This window comes from Dipodomys spectabilis, unplaced genomic scaffold (genome assembly GCF_019054845.1).
Source record: "Dipodomys spectabilis isolate Male_0828 unplaced genomic scaffold, ASM1905484v1 ptg000228l, whole genome shotgun sequence".
Classification (NCBI taxonomy): domain Eukaryota; kingdom Metazoa; phylum Chordata; class Mammalia; order Rodentia; family Heteromyidae; genus Dipodomys; species Dipodomys spectabilis.
In genome coordinates, this window is record NW_024870905.1 from 3,042,559 (window position 1) to 3,054,066 (window position 11,508).

Genomic DNA, 11,508 nt, shown 5'->3' on the forward strand with positions numbered 1-11,508 from the left:
CCCTCAGTAGATGAATGGATCAAGAAAATGTTGTATATATACACAATGGAATTCTATGTCTCTATCTGAAACAATGATATTGCCCCATTTGTTAGGAAATGGAAAACTTGGGAAAAAAAATTTATTAAGTGAAGTAAGCCAGGCCCAAGAAACAGAGGTCCCATGGTTTCCCTTATTAGCAATTACTAGTGTATGTCTGAGACATGCAGAAATTGTTAGATAAGTTGATGTTAGGTGAAATGAACCCCAAGATAAGAATTCAATTCTTTTTTCTGTAATTATTTCTAACATATTTATAAGATGATTTCTTTGTTACTTTGTATGTCCCTTCTGCATGGTATAACACCTGTTTTTGCTGTATTTGATGTTGGTATAATTTGTGGAGGGGAAGGGAAAAATTTTTTTAAATATGGATACATGTGGACCCATTGCAACAATGAGATATACAAGACATTATGTCGAAAAACAAATTTTACAACTTTGGATGGGGGAAAGGCAGAGGGGGAAACGGGACGTAAGAGAGGTGAGATGGGAAGGGATAGTAAGGGGAAACAAAGGAGTATGCAACAATGCTTGATAAGAAATGTACTCATTACCTTGCCCATGTAATTGTAACCACTCTGTCTGGTATTTTCACACTTAAAAAAAAAACACGAAAAACCATAAAATATAAAGTATTTTTGATAAAAAATAAAAATGACTCAGAATAAATAATCAATGCAAAAACAATCTTTACAGAAGCAAACTCTCAGAGATATTACATGACTTTGAAAAGGATAAAGTGGCTGAATTTAATATAAATTTAGAAGTATGACCATTCAAAAATATAAAAAGATATTCTTTATTTCATTATATAACCCAAAACAGAAAGTAAATGTTGTTTAGATGATTTTTTAAAATACAGTCTCTCAGGTGCTGGGAGGGTGGTTCAGTGTAGAGTGCTTGCCTTGCATGCATGAGGTCCTGGGTTTGATTCCTCAGCACCACTTAAGCAGAAAAAGATGGAAGAGATGCTGTGACTCAAGTAGTAGCAATAGCCTTGAGCTGAAGTGCTGAGAGACAGCACCCAGACCCAGAGTTCAAGCCCCACAACCAACAAAAATAAAACAAAAACAAAACAAAATACAATCTCTCACTTTTGTGTGCTCAACATTGTAACACTAGTGCTTCAGTCTAGGGCTAAGATTTTAGGTGTGGACATTTATCAACACTCCTGATTCAGATTCTAATTGATAAAATTTTTAATCAATGTTTTGTTATTAATTTTGCTCTTTGTAAATTCACATATACCTATAAAAAACAGTGTGGCCATCCCAATAACATTCTCAAAGTATTTCCTAATGATGACTTACAAAAAGTTGTATTATATTACAACAAGGAAAGCAATGTCACAAATAAGGAAAACCAATACATAAATATTAATGATTAATAAAATAAAAAACAAAACATTTACCTCTATTTCTAGTATTTGAAATGTACTACATATTCGATTTATTATTTTCTCATATTGCTGTACATTTAAAACTGCCTGTCTATGATGTTCAACAAGAATTTTATAGACTATGAGTAGCCTTTAAAGTTACCCACTAAGATTATTATTTATGGTTCATCTCATCATTTGTATATGGCTTATACCATCATTTATTCCTCGCTAACATATAAAGTAAGGAATCCCTTAAATTTTAACAGAAACTGTGAAGTTAATGTCTTAAATCTTCACTCTGCTTCTTTACACAAACACTTTGCAATTTCTCATTAGTAAAGTTTCTATAAACTCTGAAATGTACATACTTAGTAGTATATGACTGCTACCATGAATCTTAAATGCTTTATGGAAAAGTTTTACAGCGTGCTAAATAGTCTTAATTTTGGCATATATGAGCAAATTCCCAAAATTAAACATGTTTAAAACATTAAAACTTTTAACAAACCTTAACACTTTCTATAGTGTTCATTATGGCAGGTTCCTTGTACAGAATAATTGAATTCCTCCTCCTACATATCCGTTGAACAACAAATATATGGAATTATTTTGTTTTGGACATATCAATCTTGACTTTATTCTTAAATGTGTTCTTATGTAAGAAATACATGGTTCTAAAATTTCACAACAATTCTTTTGAATTTAATTTTTGTGGAATTGTCTAGTTTAAGAAAATCAATTACACTTTATATATAAAATTGTTCTGTGCTCAATTCAGTAGCACATACACTAACATTGGAACAATAAAGAGAAGAATATCCCCTGACTGAGGATGACACTCGACTTCGTGAAGCATTCCAGATTTTTAAAAGAACAGATGCTGGATAGGATGTGGGCAGAAGGGAACCTTAATGCCTTGTTGTTAGGAGTTTAAACTTGTTCGAAGACTTTGGAAAGTAGTATGGAGGTTCCTCAAAAGACTACATAGAGCGCCCCTAACACCCAGCAATCCCATTTTGGCATTCACCCAAATGATCACAAACAAGATCATACTAAAACTACCAGCAAAACTATGTTCATTGCAGCATTATTTACCAAAGCTAAGATATATAACCAAACCCGATGTCCCACAGTAAACGAATGGATCAAGAAAATGTGTGTGTGTGTGTGTGTGTGTGTTTGTGTGTGTGTGTGTGTGTGTGTGTGTTTGTGTGTTTGTGTACTGGAATTCTATACCTCCATCAGAAAGAATGACATCACCCAGTTTGTTAGGAAATGGAAAGACTTGGAAAAAATTATATTAAGTAAATTAAGCCAGGCCCAAAGAAATGAAGTAAGCCAGGCCCAAAGAAACATAGGTCCCATGGTTTCCTTATTTTCAATAACTAGTATGTGTCTGCTACAAGTAGAAAACATCATATAAGTTGATGTTAGGCAAAATGAACCCCAAGATAAGGATTCAAATGGTTTTTCTTTCTTGCGATTGTTTCTAAGATATTTATAAGATCATTTCTTTGTTGCTTTGTATGTTCCTCCTGCAAGCTAAAGCCCCTGTTTTCACTGTATTTGATGTTGGTACTATTTGTGGAGTGGAAGGGAAACACAAATCATTTAAATAGGGATGCAGGTGGACCCATTGCAACAATGAGATGAACAAGTCATTGTGTCAAAAAATGATTTTGGCCGGGGGTTGAGGGATGTGGACAGTGGGGGGACTGGGGTGGGGGAGGGGTTAGTGGGGGTGGAGGGTGGAAGATGGGCAGGGATGGGAAGGGGAAACAAAGGAGGAGCAAGTGGACCCATTGCAACAATGAGATGTACAAGTCATTATGTCAAAAAATGAACTTTACAACTTTGGTGGGAGGAGGACCGGATGGGGGAAGTGGGGGAGTATGGGAAGGGATAGGAAGGGGAAGCAAAGAGGAGGCAACAATGCTTGATAAGAAATGTACTCGTTATCTTGCCCATGTAATTGTAACTCCTCTGTCAGTATTCTCACAATAAAAAGAAAAGAAATGTACTCAATAACTCACCCATGTAATTGTAACCCCTCTGTATGGCATTTTCAGAATTAAAAAAAAAAGAAACATAGGTCCTATGGTATCCCTTATTTGCAATAACTAATGTATGTCTGGGATAAGCAAGAAGGTATGGTAAGGCGAAAAAAAGTAGTAGGCAACAATGCTTGATAAAAAATGTACTCATTGCCTTTTCCATGTAATTGTAACTTCTCTGTATGGTATTTTCACAATTTAAAAAAAAGGTCAAAAGCATGTGCATATGACTAGATAAGATTATGTTAAGGTAAATGAACCCCATGATAAGGACACAAGTGGTTTTTTATTTCTTCCTGTGGTTTCTAATATATTTCTAATGTACGATGTGATTTTTTATATGTGCATCCCCCACAGTTAAACCCCTGTTTTCACTGTATCTGATGTTGGTGCACTTCCATCTTGTATGTACACTTCTCTAACTTGGGGATGGAAAGGGAAAAAACAAAAGGCTTAAATAAGCATACAGTATGACCATTGCAACAATGTGACGCACAAGAGAGTATGTTGAAAAATGAACTTTACAATTTAGGAGGGGAGGGGAGGGAAGTGTACTTGTGGAGGTGGGAGGGAAGGGATCGTGGGGGAAAACAAAGGAGGAGGTAACAATGCTTGATAGGAAATGTACTCATTACCTTTTCATGTAACTGTAAACACTCTGTACAGTAGTTTTACAATAAAAAATATAAAAATGTTCTCGGATGGAAGAGAATATTTCCCCTATTTTACCCATGTAATATCGTTAACAAAGAAATTAATGCAAAATACTGATATGAAGATATTTTGAATAAATATGTGTGTATGTGTATGTGTGTGTGTGTGCGTGCCTGCGCATTTTCGTTCTCAGAGTTTGAATTCAGTGCACCAAGGTCTCACTAGGCCATTCCTCTCTAGATTGATGAGCTACTATATAAGCTACATCTCCATTCTTGGCTCTTTGCTAGTTCATTAATTTTTTAAAATATTTTTATTACTTTTTTATTGTGAACATACTGTATAGAGGGGTTACAATTACATGGGCAAGATAATGAGTACATTTCTTATCAAGCATTGCAGCCTCCTCCTTTGTTTACCCTTCACATCCCTTCCCAGCCTCCCCCTGCCCTCCCTACCCCATCCTCACCCCCCCCCCCACCAATGTTGTAAAGTTCGTTTTCAACATAACAACTTGTACTTCTCATTGTTGCAACGTGTCCACCTGTATCCTTAAACGACTTGTTTTTCCCCTTCTCCTCCACAAAGTATACCGACATCAAATATAGTGAAAGCAGGGGTTATACTGTGGGGGAGGGACATACAAAGCAAAAAAGAAATAATTTTATAAATGCATTAAAAAATGCATTAAAGAAAAAAACATTTAAATACATATCTAAGGGTTCATTTTCCTAACATCACATTATCTGACCTTTTCTGCTTGACTCATACATATACTAGATATTGCAAATAAGGGAAACCATGGGACCTATGTTTCTTTGGGCTTGGCTTACTTCACTTCTTTGGGCCTGGCTTAATTCAATTAATATAATCTTTTCCAAGTATTTCCATTTCCTAACAAACTGGGTGATGTCATTCTTTCTGATGGAGGCATAGAATTCCATTGTAATTTTTTTAAAATAATCTCATGAATAGTTTTTGTCCTGATTAGCTTCCAACGGTTATCCACAGATCTCAGTTTCCTGAGTAGACAGGATTACAGGTGTGACCAACTAGCACAAGGCTTTCAGAATAATTTATAAAGTAGAAGAAAATTGAGTTCATGGAGGCCTGTTTATCATCTCCTGCTTTTAAAGCATTTTGGAGTGATTATATGTGAATTTATTTCGTTTTGGATTCTTAAAAGACAGTAAGTGATGGTATTTAAAAGTTTTAATCTTTTTTTTTATTGGTCATGTGGCATGATCTCTGGGCTTGGCCGCTGTCCCTGTGCCTTTCAGCTGAAGGTGAGTGCTCTACCCCTTGAGCCACAGTGCCACTTCTGCTTTCCTAGTGGTTTATTGGAGATAAGAGTCTCACAGACTTTCCAGCCCGGGCTGGCTTTGAAGCGCAATCCTCAGATCTCAGCTTCCTCTGTAGGCAGGATTATAGGCGTGAGCCACCAGCTACTGGCTAGTTTTAGTACTTTTTAAAATGTATACTGGAACTGTGGAACAGAATAATTTGTCTCTCTTTAGACCTCAATTTATGAGCTCAGCTCTGAGCATGATAACCCAATGTCACCAACACTGTGTTAAAGACAAAATGTGACAGAAAACAATTACCATCGGCAATAATTGCTATGCTATTATTTCTTGGACAACATGAATATTGAATTGAGAGAGTAAGGGAATGGAGAGGATTTTACCTACATTTTTATTGCTTACTTTTGGAAATTTTGACTCATTTCCTTCCCCACTGTGTGTCTTTGGGCCATGCACTTAGTGCCTTTGGGCCATGCACTTAGTGCCTTTAATTAAAATATTTCCTAACACTAAAATGGTAATAATATTAGAATTATAGCAAATGTTTTCTTAAGAATTAAGAGAAATAAAACTTGTGAAATACTTAATAAACTTCTAGGAATTACAATTACAATTACATGGGCAAGATAATGAGTATATCTCTTATCAAACATTGTTGCCTCCTCCTTTGCTTCCTGTCCCTTGAGATTTTTAGAAAAAAAAGGAGATAAGGTATGAAAGAACAGCATAGAAGGATATACAACTTATCACACAGAGATTAAGAACTAGCCTAAGAGATTTAGAATGCTAAAGGCAATGAGGAATAAGCCTAGTTGATAACTAGTTTTTCGATAACCAAAAATGGTTCTCTAGAACAATTTCTAGTACACCTTAGTTACTATCACTTATCCTTCCATCGAGTTATTCCTTCTATTCTATCACAACTGTTAATTAGCCTCTGCGTTTTTGGTACCATGATTAACCAAAAAGATTTCCAAATGTCACTTAGACTATCCTTCTCTCTGTGATTAGCAGTGACCACACAAAATCCTGGAATCTTTGAATTTCCAGAATAATTCTTCACCTGATATCTAAGCACATTCCTGGCATTAGTTGCTTTGACCTAATGACCAAAAAAAATTTTTTTAACAGAGTATGCTATAGTAAGTAAAGTACATGAATTAGGGACTATTGTCAGGTGTCAGTATGGAAGGAGAAATTATATATTCAAAGTATGGTTTCTTTATTTTGCATTTACTAACTAAATGGTTTTTTTTTTATTGTGAAAATAGTGTACAGAGGAGTTACAATTACATGGGCAAGATAATGAGTACATTTCTTATCAAGTATTGTTGCCTACTCCTTTGTTTCCCCTTCCTATCCCTTCCTATCCCCCCCATTTCTACTGCCCCCCCCCGCCAAAATTGTAAAGTTCATTTTTCAACATAACGACTTGTACTTCTCGTTATTGCAATGGATCCACCTGTATCCCTATTTAAACGATTTGTTTTTTTCCATTCCCCTCCACAAATTATACCAACATTAAATACAGTGAAAGCAGGGGTTATATCCTGGGGGGGGACATACGAAGCAACAAAGAAATCATCTTATAAATATATTAGAAACAGTCACATGAATGAAAAAATATTTGAATACTTTTTTTTTATTATTGCTAGTCCAGGGGTTTAAACTCAGGGCTAGGGAATTATTTCTGAGCTTTTTTTTTGTTTTTTTAGGCTAGCACTCTACCACTTGAGGCATAGCACCACTTCCAGTGTTTTTCTGTTTATGTGGTACTGGGGAATTGAACCCAGGGTTTCATGCATGCTAGGCAATCACCGTACCATGGAGCCACATTCCCAGAACCCTAAATGAATTTCTTAAGAAGACATTACATTTTGATTCCGTAACTATGTATCATAATTTTGTCTAGTTGCCAGAAAATGATGTAGAAAACAATACAATATGAGAAGTCTAGTAAGGCTGGATGGAAAATGAATAACTGTCATGGTCTAGCTAGGGTACAGAGAGGCTTATGTCATGGAGCTGTTTCAACAGGCTGAGCGAGACAGCTCCTGATCCACAGCCCACCTCCAGAATGAGAGGGCCACTATGGGGTCTAGCCACATGGGGAAAATGGGCCACCTCCTCCAGGACATTCAACCAGTTCATGTGAGAGAGAGGGAGAAAGAAAGTGAGAACTACACTTAAGCCCTGTGCTGGTGGCTCAGAACTCTAATCCCAACTACACAGGAGTCTGAGAAATGAGGATCATAGTTCATAGCCAGCCCGGTAAGGAATGTCTGTGAGACTCTTATCTCCAAAGATCGACCAGAAAACTGAAAGTGGTGCTGTGGGCTCAAGTGGTAGAGCGCTAGTCTTGAGCTGTGGAGCTCCAGAACAGCCCTCAGACCTAGAGTTCAAGCCCTATGACTGACAAGAAGTGGACTTCCCACTACAAAAAGTGGGCTGAATAGCACCCATTTAACTAGGGAGGATGGTAGAGAAGTCAAGCCTAGATTTCTGTGAACTTGAGATCATAAGTAGGTCACCCAGCTTCTCCATGCCTTGTTGTCCCCAGTTGCAAAACTCAACACAGTGAAGGATACCCTTCCTCATGGGAATATGGTAATGATGAAAGAGAGCCATGTTTTGTTTCATAATCCCACACCCGTTGCCCCATTAATAACAGGGGACACCTGAGCCCTTTCCAGATAACTATTTGTCTTATGCTCACAGAATTGTTGAGAACATTACCTGAAGGCCACTCCCTCTGTGCCTAGCCATGTTCCAGAGATCCCTCTATATAAATCCCTTGTTTCCTCACAACTGTTCTGTGAAGAGACTGAGTTCCGATTGTTGTGGCCCTACCCAGAGCTTTATCTGTGGTCAAGAATCGGCTACCATGGACTAAGAGTTTGTGATAATCCATCTAAACTGATGACTGAGCATGGCACTACATGTCTACCATCCCAACTACAGAAGACCAGGCCTGGTGGACCATAAATGTCACAGATAGGAGGACCACCTGAGCTCAGCCCAGCCTGAGCATATATTGTTTTTTTCTCAGAAATGCACAAGACAAAAAGGTGGCTCCTCAGAGCCAGGGAGAGGAAACAAGCAGGGGGTCATGGTGCTTTCAGAGGGGTTTCTGACCCGAGTTGGGAATGGTGTTGGGGCGGCCACTCACCTGTGCTGCTGGGAGACGCTGTTGGCAGCTGATCCAGGTAGAGCGAGCAGGGATGGCGGTGGCATGGCAGACACATGGGCCCAGAGCAGAGGACCAGGGGCAGGGACCAGGTCAGGGCCTTAGGCTGGCTGCGATTTGAAATCCAGCACCACAGGAAGGGGGGGGGGAGGGGGATGGGACATGTAAATTTCCTACTATTCTCTAAAGTTACCTTGAGTCTCTTGCTCACCACTCAGCCACCTCTACCTTCCTTAACTGCTGGTAGTGGTGTACTAAAAGAGGGAATCCAGTTGCTACCAGGCATCATGGAATGTGGGCGTTGCCACCATTCTTGTATTCCATTGGTCAGAAAGAAACATGAAAGAATGGGGGTGTGGCTAGAATCCTGTGATGCAATCAGCATGGGCAGAGTCAATTTGACAGGGACTCTCCCAGCCCTTTTCCCATTCAGTTGGGGACAAGAGGGAGACCACTTTTGCTGCATGGCTGCACAGATTGTTATTTATGTCTGTTTGTTGCCAGTCCTGAACCTTGAACTCAGGATCTGGGCACAGTCTCTGAGCTGCTTTTGCTCAAGGCTGGCCCTCTACCACTGGAGCCACAGGGCTTCTGGCTTTGTTGGCACTGAAGTTGGACAGGGGTCTCAAGGACTTTCCTCCTGAGGGTGACTTTGACAATGATCCTCCCATCACAGCCTTGTAAACATCAAGAAGGACTGTTGAGAGCCACTGGTGCCTGCCTAATCATTGGTCTTGCTGATGTTCTTGGACAGACCAGTGAGTTCCCTATCCTCAGGTTTAAGTGGTGGGAGCTGGAGCCCACAGTTTGAATCCTGGTCCTGTCACCTCCAAATGGCAGGAGATCTTAAGATACTCATTCATATCCATATGAATACAAATGGATGGGATGTATGTCATGATTGAATGGGCAGTTCTTGAATGATTCTAGGATAAAATTATACATAATTATATTATAGGACACTAATCGATTTTATTTAATACTTTATTAAGATGTAAACAATCACATTCATAAAATGGAGGAATAATGAAATACCTAAGAATTGGGCCTCACATACTATAAAGGTGTCATTTTTCTGCCAGGACTGGGATTTGAACTCATGGTCTAGGTAACACTGTTGTACTGTGTAGGAAGGGGAATCTGGCCTCCTTGAAGTCAAGAAATTCAAGTCTGTTCCTTAGGCCTGAAATCAATCCCCACGTATTCATGTACAATTTACATATATGATTTATATTTATATACATATGTTGACTCCATATTGCATTCAGTGTAGTTATTTTATTATTTTTTTGTTTTATTTATGTATTGACCATTTATTTTATTGACTATTATGGCACATAGAACATTGGTTACATTGATTACATAGGATATAGGCCTGCATATGTATTCCACTTCATATCTGACACCCAGGACATTCACAGAAAAGGAAAACGTGTCAGCATCAGCTTCTTACTCAACGATTCATTGTTTGGGAGTGCTGGTATCTGAACTCATGGCCTACAGGGCCAAATTCATGAATGGGCGAGTGTGAACACGCCTTCCTGGGGCAAACTGAGTGATAGGCTGTTCCCAGGACCTGAGATCGAGCCCAGGAGTTAACAAAATATGAACAGATTGACATGCAGATGACAGTACACGAATAAATATATGTCTTTATAGAGTGCCAGAGATGTCTATAGATTATTCAGTTATATAGACTACATTCCTACCAATTCTTGGGTATTTTTTATGCGTCCATGTAATTAATGTTATTGTTTTCATCCTTACACTATTAATGAAATTAATCAGTGTACTGAAATTATTGCATTCCTGTAAATAATAATATTCTTTTAATGCTTCAAAAATATTAAATAAAATCAATAAGACTCATGAAAACATGCTGTCTAATTTTATAGGAGCATCATTCACGACCAACTCATTCAACTGTGACATTGACAAGAATCCATTGTTATTCCTATGGATGGGAACCAGTTTCTTAGTATCTCCTGCCATTGGTTGGTCAGATCCTATGTTGCCACTTGGGCCTATGGCTTCCCTAATAGTCTGCCAACCTTCAGCAATGCAAGGGGCAGTACCCTTTGCAACATTGTCATTCAGACCCAGGAGGGTCACCATGCAAAGGAAGAAAACGTAAAAAGGCCACATTTTTTCTGTGCATTGTTTTCCCTGAAAGGCCTGAGTGTCTAGGATCCCATCAGCAGCTGGGGGTCCAGTGGCTGCACCCCAGCCTAGAGTGATCAAAGCTGAGGTAGAATTGCCACAACCTGAATTCAAGCCATGTGCTTGAAAAAATAAAAAAAAAACTTACATACATACATACATATATACATACAAAATATTAAAAATATTGTGAGGATCCTTGGCTTGTAATTCTTGCCATTTTTTCTGCCAGGCCTGTGATTTGAACTCAGCGTCTGGGGAAATCTGCAGTACTGTGAGGGATGGGAAGATCACCGTGTTGGAGACAAGAAAGAAAGACTTGTTCCTAGGGCCTGAATTCAAAAACAATATTCGTATACATTTTAAATACATGATTTATATTTACATGCACAGGTTTACTCATGTTGTGCTTAGTGTATTCATTTTTTATGTTTTACTTGTTTCTTATGCATTTGAGTATGATTACACATATAACATTTTTTGCATCCTATTACATGAGACATAGACTTGCTTATGTATTCTACATCATTCCTGAGGCCCAGGACTTTCACCGATAAGGAAAACAAGTGGGACAATTGGCTTTTCCACCAGGCTTAAGTTTTTGCTAGTTCTGTGACTTGAACTCAGGCTCTAACAGGCCCCCTTCATGAAAGGGTAAATGTTAGCACACCAGTCTGATGCAAGTGAAGTTACTGGGCAAATTTGAGGACCTGAGATCAAGCCTAG

General features: G+C 38.4%; 1 non-coding gene across 1 annotated transcript; it reads left to right on the forward strand.

The window, feature by feature from the left end:
- Positions 1 to 2,188: 2,188 nt before the first annotated feature.
- On the forward strand, positions 2,189 to 2,290 carry LOC122123442. The gene has a single exon (XR_006150397.1). It is a non-coding gene; the product is annotated as a U6 spliceosomal RNA (small nuclear RNA).
- The last annotated feature ends 9,218 nt before the right edge of the window (positions 2,291 to 11,508 follow it).